This window comes from Miscanthus floridulus, chromosome 1 (genome assembly GCF_019320115.1).
Source record: "Miscanthus floridulus cultivar M001 chromosome 1, ASM1932011v1, whole genome shotgun sequence".
In the NCBI taxonomy this organism is placed as follows: Eukaryota; Viridiplantae; Streptophyta; class Magnoliopsida; order Poales; family Poaceae; genus Miscanthus; species Miscanthus floridulus.
Genome location: NC_089580.1, coordinates 195,692,083 through 195,701,804, shown reverse-complemented (window position 1 = coordinate 195,701,804; position 9,722 = coordinate 195,692,083). Strand labels below are relative to the sequence as shown.

At 51.7% G+C, this 9,722-nt stretch overlaps 1 pseudogene; it reads left to right on the top strand.

Moving 5' to 3' along the window:
• The first annotated feature begins 2,753 nt into the window (after positions 1-2,753).
• Positions 2,754-5,360, top strand: LOC136469546 (E3 ubiquitin-protein ligase WAV3-like; annotated as a pseudogene).
• Positions 5,361-9,722: the final 4,362 nt, after the last annotated feature.

Sequence of the window (9,722 nt, the reverse complement as noted above, 5' to 3'; positions counted from 1 at the left end):
CCTTACAAACACATTAGTTCATACACGGTACATACCACGAACACATCAGTTCACACACGGTTTTCTTTGATCAACCGTGGCCTTGTTTAGTTTCCCCCGCCTGGCCTAATGAGGTGCTATTTAGTGGATTTAATGGGCTAAGTCTAGCTTAATAGCGGTAAAAAGCGCTTAGCTCTAAAAGTGGATTAGCTTCTCCCGCCTTTCAGTAGAGGCTAAATCCGGCTATAGTAGAGGCTATAGCCAGGCTATTTAAAACATTGGTATATATACAATTATACTAAGGGCCTATTTGTATAGGAGGTGACTAAACTTTAGTCACCCCTTTTAGGAGTCCCTAAAGATCCAAACAGGTTGATTAAATGGGTGACTAAACCAATTAGTCCATTAATCTCTTGGAGTGACTAAATGAGACTAGACGGCTAAAAAGACTCTCCCCTACCCCTCCTACCCTTACCATTCTCAAACCCTAACATTAATTAGGAGTGCTTTGATCTTTGTATAGTAGCTTTAATGACCATTAGTCTATTCAAACAAGGTAGGGACTAATGTTTAGTCCACGGAACAAAGGATCCAAACAGGCCTGACGCAACATTTCTAGTTAGAATAAATAAATTTATACGTAGATGTGCACCTAAATTTGTACGTGAAATTTTGCATCCATATCTTTTCAAGTACTCGCACCTGCAGGTTGGATTGACATCCTCATGAGTCGTGACCAAATGCCACGGCTCTAGAAGATCTGTTTCCCAAATCCAAACATCGTTTTCTTAGGGTGCGTTTGGTTAGGAGTCAAAGTGGGGCTGGGATGGTCCTGTCTCTGATTTCTGAGATGGGGTGGGGATGGGATGGCTCTATTTTCTGTTTGGTTGACAAGGACGGGATCAACCCGTTTTGTGTTAGTTGAAGGGATAAATAGGAATAGGACGGAGGGTGAATTTGACGCCGTCGGCTACTGTTTACTAGGACCCCACTTGTCATATCTTTTTTTTATTTCTTATTCTCCCTTTTCTTCCTTTAGGCGTGATGTCTTATCTTCTTCCCCGTGCCTATGGCTGCTGCTACTCCGTCGGACTCCCCCACGCTCGTACGGCTCCATGGCTGCGGCTCGTCGAGCTCCCCCACGCTTGCATGCGCCATGGCTGTTGCTTGTCGGAACTCGCCCATGCGCCGAAGCTTCACGAGCTGGGGCCGCGCCGCGCTGGAGCTGGGGTCGAACCGCACCGAGCTGCGCGAGCTGGGGCCGCGCCGCGCCGGAGCTGGGGCTGCACCGCACCGGAGCTCCATGAGCTGGGGCCACCTGGCCCCCGGAGCTCCGCGAGCTGGGGCCGCGCCGGAGCCCGGAGGTGGCCCCGCGGGCGCCCGACCAGAGCTCGCCCGCGTCGGAGGAGGCCGCGTTCCCGTTCGCCATCATCTGGAGACGCTCACGCCGTCGCAAGAGGACGTCCCCGTCCGCGCTTTTTTCTAGGACGGGCTCGGTCCCGATTTCACCAAATATTTCATGGATATGCTCTAGGTGGGATATCTCAATTCCTGATAACTCCCAACCAAACAGTCAAAAAGCGGATCCATCAATCCCCCATCCCATCTCATCCCAAAACCCAACACTACCGCTTCGATGCTGGCAACAAACGAACCTAGTGAAGCGAAAAGCAAATCGAGAACATTGAAGCAATCGGATGTCCAGTGTTATACCAAAAATCCAGTTTGCAGACGAATTGAATCGAGTGACGAGGACATGATCTCCACGCATACGGTCACGCTACATTATCGAGGAGAATACAAAATTTATGTTGAACGTGTCGTCTCTCATCACCCCCTGTTGTCGCCGGCGCCACTTGGATAAAGGTGATTTTTTTTTAATTTCATTTGGATGCTGTCACGGTACAGGCTGCCGACACCCGAGAAGAGCCCAAGAGCTAGGAAGACATGGAAGCCCAGTACACATTACGACGGCCCCAGAATGGAACACCTGACCAAGCCTCGTTGCATCGGGTGAATGGCTGTTTCTCTACAGCTGTAATACGTGAGGATACTTAAGGGAGGGGAGAGGCAAGGAGAGACTTGATTTGGTGGTAATCGAAAAACAGGCGAGCATCTACTCGAGATCGATTACTACCTTATCCTTGTTAGACTAGCTACTTGTGTTTCTCTGTGATCCTGTAATATACATCCATGCAAAAGTCGACACGTACGCCGGAGGCAGTGGACTTTGCTTTTATTTGATTGCACGGTTCGACGCGGCACTGGAGGTGCCCTCTATTCTTTTAAAAAATGATTTCTCAAGGGTCCAAAATAACAAGGTTTTCTACTAATAATAACAATAACAATCCTTGTATATTCCGCTCCACTCCTGAAGGTGGTAATCCTCGAGGAGACACGCATTGCACAGAGGATGTAAAACAAGGATTACGGACAAATATCGTGAAGACCGAGGATTCTATTCTATGAATTCCATTTTTTTTTTTGCCCTGTTCAGCTGGCTGAATTTTGATCGAAACTGGCTGAAAACACTATTTCGACTGAATTGTTGTGAGAGAGAAATACTGTTCCGGCTGAAAAAAAAAGAAGCCGAACAAATATAGGGTAAGCCAAACGGGGCCAAAAGTTTTAAGTCGGCATCAGCGTATCGTGGCAGCCACGATGGTATATCCAAATATCCAATGGTGTCATTCTTTCCTTTCGGATGAAGCATTTCGCTTGTTTTATACCCAGAGCCACCGCTGATTCTATCGTTCTCATAGCACCTCGCTGTGATGGAAGGTCCTGAACAGGTAGAAAAACTCTGCTAAACTGATCTACCTCGTTTCTATTTTGTCGTGGCATAAACAGAGATAATTTTTTCTGAACTCTGGCTATTTTTTCTCCAATATGATTTTAACATGGTTTTAGTTTTAGTTTCAGTTTCAGTTGGTTCCCGCGTGAATGTTTTGGCTTTTGTATCAGTTGGGCTAGGTTCAGTTTCAGTTGGGCTAGGTTCCTTGTTTCATGCTTCTGTTTTTTCAGTGTTTGTTTCAGAGTCGGAGTTCGGCGCTCATAGGGGCTCATACTCGGGTAGCAGGGAGTGTGATCTCCAGCCTTGTTTTGTAATTTCGTTTGTTTCTTTTTTCTCTCGTCTAATAAAAACCCGGCAAATCTCTTGCCGCCTTAAAAAAATTAACATGGTTTTTGCTGTGATTTAATATTTCTGAACTGTGTCTTATCTCGTCCTTGAACAGACTATTTCAGTGATGTGTGCAACTTTTGGTTTGGATGCAGATCAATCCTTGCGCCATATGCCTCGGCGCCATGGGCGCCGACGGCGGGCAGGCCATCTTCACGGCAGAGTGCTCCCACACGTTCCACTTCCACTGCATCTCCACGAGCGTCGCGCACGGCCACCTCGTCTGCCCGCTCTGTAACGCGCAGTGGAGCGAGCTGCCGTCCGTGCGGCCGTCACAGCCGTCGACTGATGCCACCCACGCTACCGCGGCAGCCACTTCCCCGCATGGAGCCCATGCACGGAGTGCAGCCGGCACCTGTCCCCGCCGTGCATCCACCGCTGCAGCCCGTGGAGCCAGAGGTGTTCGACGACGACGACGAGGTGGAGCTGCCCTCTGGCGAAGACGACCAGCGACAAGCTGCGGCATCCAGTGGGACGTTGGCCATCAAGACACACGTCGAGTTCTCGGCTGTTGCCAGGGACTCGTCGCACGACAACTTAGCCGTTCTCGTGCACGTGAAGGCTCCGGGGGTGGTCGATGGCGAGGCGGCAGCAGCAGCCGGAGACCGAGACGCGCCGCGCGCTCCTCTCGACCTCGTGACGGTGCTGGACGTGAGCGGAAGCATGCGCCGGAACAAGCTTGCCCTGGTGAAGCAGGCCATGGGGTTCGTCATCGGCAGCCTCGGCCCGCACGACCGCCTCAGCGTGGTGTCCTTCTCGTCCGGGGCGCGCCGTGTGACCAGGCTCCTGCGCATGTCGGACACCGGGAAGAGTCTCGCCACAGAGGCAGTGGAGGCCCTCAGAGCGGGCGGCACCACCAACATCGCCGAGGGGCTCCGAACGGCCGCCAAGGTGCTCGCCGAGCGCCGGCATCGGAACGCCGTCTCTAGCGTCATTCTCCTCTCCGACTGGCCGGGACAACCAAAGCATGCCGCGTCTGGCGCGGGGCAGTGTGCCCAACTACGAGGTGCTGGTGCCACCGTCCTTCGTGCCTGGCACTGGCAGCAGCGGCGAATTGTCTGCGCCCATCCACACCTTTGGTTTCGGCAACGACCATGACGTGGCGGCGATGCACGTCGTGGCCGAGGCCACCGGCGGGACGTTCTCTTTCATCGAGAACGAGGCGGTCATCCAGGACGCGTTCGCACAGTGCATCGGCGGCCTGCTCACCGTTGTGGTGCAGGAGGCGCGCGTCGCCATCGCCTGCGGGCATCCCGGAGTCCGCATCAGCTCGGTCAAGTCCGGTCGTTACGAGAGCCGCGTCGACGAGGACGGCCGCTCAGCGTCGATCGTCGTCGGCGAGCTCTACGCGGACGAGGAGCGGTGTTTCTTGCTGTTCTTGGCTGTTCCAACCGCGGAAGCAGCGGGCGGCGGCGAGAGCGAGAATCTTCTCCTCAAAGCTCGTTGCAGCTACCGAGAAGCCGCTGGCGGCACGCACGTCGACATGACGGCGGAGGACACGATGGTGGCCAGGCCGGAGCACGCGGCGGACGCGGAACGGTCAGCCGAGGTGGAGCGGGAGCGCGCCCGGGTGGAGGCGATCGAGGACATGGCGGCGGCTAGGGCGGCCGCGGAGCGGGGCGCGCACCAGGAGGCTGCGGAGATACTCGGGAACCGGGGGCGAGCCATGGCACGGGCGGCGGAGCGAGGTGGCGGCTACCCCAACGGGGCGCTGCGGGCCGAGGTGTCGCGCATGAGAAAGCGCGTGGCGAACAAGGCGAGCTACGAGCGGTCGGGGCGCGCGTATGTGCTCGCTGGCCTGAGCTCGCACGCGCAGCAGCGCGCGACCACGAGGCTGCTGCGCCCCCTGCAGGTTGTGGTGCAGCCCTCGGCGGGCAGCGTTGGTGGTGGGGAGGCGACCAACTCGGTGGCTGATGCCGGCGATGCGGAGGCGGTGGACATGGACAAGGACAAGAACTTGATGGGATATTTCGGTGTCGGTGCACTGGCCGGCGAGGCAGGGACGTCTGACGCTGCATCGGCCGATGTGGAGTCGCACGAGGCGGATGCGGCGGCGGCGTACCTGACCCCGGCCATGCGCGCCATGCTGTTGCGGTCGCGGCAGGCGCGGGAGGCATCGGCTGAGCAGCAGCAGCAACCGAAAGCTGCAGAAGAAGCGGGGAGCTCTGGATCGAAGGAAGTGGCGGAGGCGGAGCAGTAGATGTGTGCATGCCATCGTGATCGTGTACGGTGTTGGAATTTGTTTCTCCTCTGAATAATCTGGGGAATCTGTATGTTTGGAATTTCTTTCTGAACCAAGGAGAAGTGTACTGAGGCTCGCTGATTCGACTTCTCCGCCGCCGTCTGCGCCTGCTGCCGCGCCGCTGCCAAATCCGGCGATATGCTGCCAAATCCTCGCCGCTGCCCAATTGAAGATTCACCGGAAACACACACAGCAGATTCCGCAAATCTGACAAACAAACGTTACCACCGAAGTCCCCCTGTTTGGACTTCTGCGTGACACGGTTTTATACGTGGGCTTCTTCCTGCCGGCCCATCTTCGGCCCGACGTCTACAATTTTGTTTGGCCCACGTCATTGAAGATTTGTTCTTGAGGTACTGCGAAGGCCGACCGGTACTCCTCTCAAGAAAAGAGTGGGCCAAGATTCTCCAGTCTTCTCTTCTTAGTTAGCTCTAAAACCTAAACCCGTCATCATCGTTTAAACTCCAAATTCCATTTTCACGAGCGTTCACTCGTTTATAGTCCAGCGATCCGACCGAACGAACACTTTCCACCACGTGTCCACCCGCGGGGGTTGCTCCTTCTGTAAAGCTTCCGTTGTTCTATTGTCTCTCCCTTGCCTCTTTCTATTACGCGGAGTGGAAGCTGTCGAGCTGGAATTTTTTTTATAACATTTGTTGTAAACTCATTTTAAATCCAACACTGTTTATTTTTTCTTCAAAAACTAACACTTTTGGCCGCGCCTATTGCCATGGCGCGATGATACGTCTGTGCTGCGTCATGCATGGTGGCGCGGCAGGAGGCTGACGTGGCGACGACCGGCGCTGCTGACCGGTGACGTGGCAGGGTCTGCCGCACCATCGATCTTGACGCGGCACTGACGCGCCACGGTGCATGGCGCGGCAGTACCTAGACGGTTTAATTGGAACTTTTCGCGTCGATCTTTTTTTGTTACGTATTGTTTTTACTCCTATTTTGGGAGTTACTCTACGTATTGCCTGACGTAAAATTAATAGTGAATTTGTTTCTGTCTTTTGTTGAATTTTTTTCATGCCTCGATAGAGAATTTGATAAGCCAATATTTTTTTCGTCTTTCATAATACGATTAACCACCATGTTAACTAATCGATTACGAAAAATTGGATAGGATTTTGCTGGTTCTCTTCTGTGCAGTACCTCGACGTGACATGAGCGTAAAAGAAGTTCAAGAATTCCGTTTTCTTTTTATAAGAGCTAAAAACGAATCACTTATTTTTTTTTGATTTTTTGGCCCCATATTGTAGGATCGACAGCGACGCGACCATGGACCTCGGCTTCCTCGACCCCTCAGCGCAGCACGGTCGACTACTGCGCGTCTAACGAGGGTGTCCTTCTTCGGCGATTTTGTGGCGGCGATGACTAAGCTCGGGAGGATCGGGGTCAAGACGTCGGCCACCGGCGTCGAGATACGTCGGGACTATCGGTTCCCGAACTAGTTGCTACTTAATCTCGTCGACAGTGCTGCCGCGACGTATTGAAACGAATATGCAGCAAATAAATAAAGTTCAGTGTGCAAGTTGACAAGCTGTCCACATAATATTTTTATCGGTTCGACATAAGCATAACCAACTAAGCCTGTAAGTTTCGGACGACAATATTCGTTTGACCTAACAAACTAAGACCCAGGAGTGTAAGGATCCCTCGGAGGCCTCTGTCTCTTAAGATTTAATGGCAACACATTAGGAGTGTAGCCAACGTTGGTGTGGTCGTGTTGCCGGTGCGTACGGCTCGTACCCTGAAAGTATATGATATGCACGATTACTTATAATCTTTATGATCGTTAGTTCATGGAGTCTACGTATTTAAAGAAACTACCTTTGCTAGTACATGTGAAACTCCTTGGGTACCAGGCGGGGCACCACCTAGCTGAGACATGGCGATCTCATCCTGCGGCCAATCGTCCCACTGGTCATGCTGTCTTCGGAAGCCCGGGGAGTCGTCGTCGTCATCGTCGTCCTCGTCATCCTCGGTTGCAGGGTCCTTCCCAGCGCTATGATGTGGCGGTGTACGCACTATGAAAGTGGCACCTGTCACCAGCTGAGAAGACTCGGCTGGTGTCCTCAAAGAGGCTGAAGACGTGCCACCCGACCACGCCGGGAGTGACGGTTCCACCCAAGCGGGAGTGTCCATGCAGCTCAGCTTATGAGCTAGCTTTCTGCATCTCTTCTTCACCTTCTGCATAAATAGACGTTAAAGTTAGTGCATTTCTCAAATGCATATACACTAAAGAAACATTTTTGAAATAAACAAGTTTATGTTTACCTCAACAAAAGCCTCAAGAACGCCTAACCTCTGCCCTCTAGACTCGTGAAGCCAGAACGCTGCTTCGTTGGACATCCTTGACAATTATGTCGCCTAGGTACAGAAATGCGGTTGGACAGTTTTAGTATACATACTTAATACCAAATGGATAACAAATTATACCATTTAAGTATCTTACCACATATCTTTGAAGCGGGGCTCTCTGTAGCTGTGTGTCCTCCCTAGTGGCAACGTCGTACACATCTTCCTTCGAGTTCTCGTCAATCGCCTCCTCAGTGTACGGGGGCTTGATATGTGTACTCGTAGACCTATGAAGCCACCACAGGTACTCATCGAAGGTGTGCTGGTCGTGTGGAGGACCTGCATGGACCGACTGCCGTTCCATGGTCTGCCACAAGTGGATGTTCGCATTGTATGTCACACGCCAATCCTTAGTCTTGTACATCTTCCTACGGTCATACCTGCAACAAAATGATGTTAGTTGTACCACACACACATCTAAATTGTAGCTTTATTACTAATCGATAATGCACCCATGCAATTCTTGGTTGGTGGAGTAAAGCGGCGGTGGACAGGCTGTCATTCTTCCAAACTATCTTCAGACCCTGATGGGCAAGTGAATCTCAACCACATGAAAGAAAATAAGAGGGACGTTGCAGCGATACTCATCTGGCTCGTCCCTAGTGACAGGACTCAAATAGTACTAGAGCTCCGGAGCATCCTAAGGACACCAATGGACCTGAACATTTCATAATTAAGTTAGGTTGTGATATAGTGTACATCGAACAAGACACATGTATGATAGTAAAGAGAGCGTAACCTGGTGCTGTATCAAGACGTCGAGACCATCCGTGTACTCTTTGTACTTGCGCCTCTCATTCCCTCTAACTAACTCTGCCTCCATCCATATATACAGAGCTATAGTGAGTGTATCCTGTCCGTTCCATTGCTGCATTGAACATGATAATGAATTAGCCATTAATAATTTAATTATATGCAACTGCCTCGAAGAATATAGTAAACCGAAGTACTTACCGCTAAACCAGTATTAAGGGGCCTCCCAAAAGGCCATCGTTTCCAACACCAAACCTGGAATAGGTAGGAGCAACCCCCAAAGTTCGCATACCCTGAGGTGCAACGGCAGGCAACGCACAGCTGCCGATACGTCCATGCCAGGACTACGCTGCCCCAGCTGTATGCCGCTATGTTCTCCCACGACTAGCGTAGTATGTCAAGGAAGATCCAGCTAATGGTGTTGCCTGAGGCGTCTAGGAAGAGGAAAGCACCAAGGAAGTGTCAGAGCCACACTCTAGCAAACCTATCAATCTGAGCCTCCTCAGCCTATGGGTCAAAGTAATCAAAGCGCTCTGTGATCCAGGACGACGAAACCTCAGAACTTTTCCTGAAATTCACCAAAGAAAATAAAACCCGATGGCTATAGGAAAGCAATGCAAGTATTAAATAGGCTTGAATTGCTCACTTATTTTTCTTTAAAACCTCGTCGTCCGGCGGAAGAAAGCCAGTGAACTGAGCCACCAGCTCCCTCCAGTGATCGTTGTTAACTATACCCATCACTGGAAGTCCTCCCAACCGAAGGTCAAAGATAGCCTTCACGTCCTGCATGGTCAAAGTCATCTTGCCGTAAGGTAGGTGGAACATGTGAGTCTCAGGCCTCCACCTATTATAAGAATAGAATGACTGTTAGTTGACTCAAATTTGTTATAAGAATATTTACGTACAAAGAAGACACTCGCACCTGTCTACAGCTTGTAGTAAGTAGTACTGGGTCAAGGGGCGGAAGACCGTAGTTGACAACACAGACAAGCTCGAGGAAGCTGGCACGCCGTATATACGGCGCGTAACGCTCGTCCCACTGGTGTGCCTGCGGGCCTCAACACAGGCAAGGCCACCTATGTGTCGGTGTCACGCAAGATGTGTGCTCGGTATTGGTCGTCGTACTCCACCTCAAGAATGAGATACAACGGGTGTTACATGGGAGGGGTCATCCTGTTATAAATTGGTAAACAAAGGGTTAGAGTA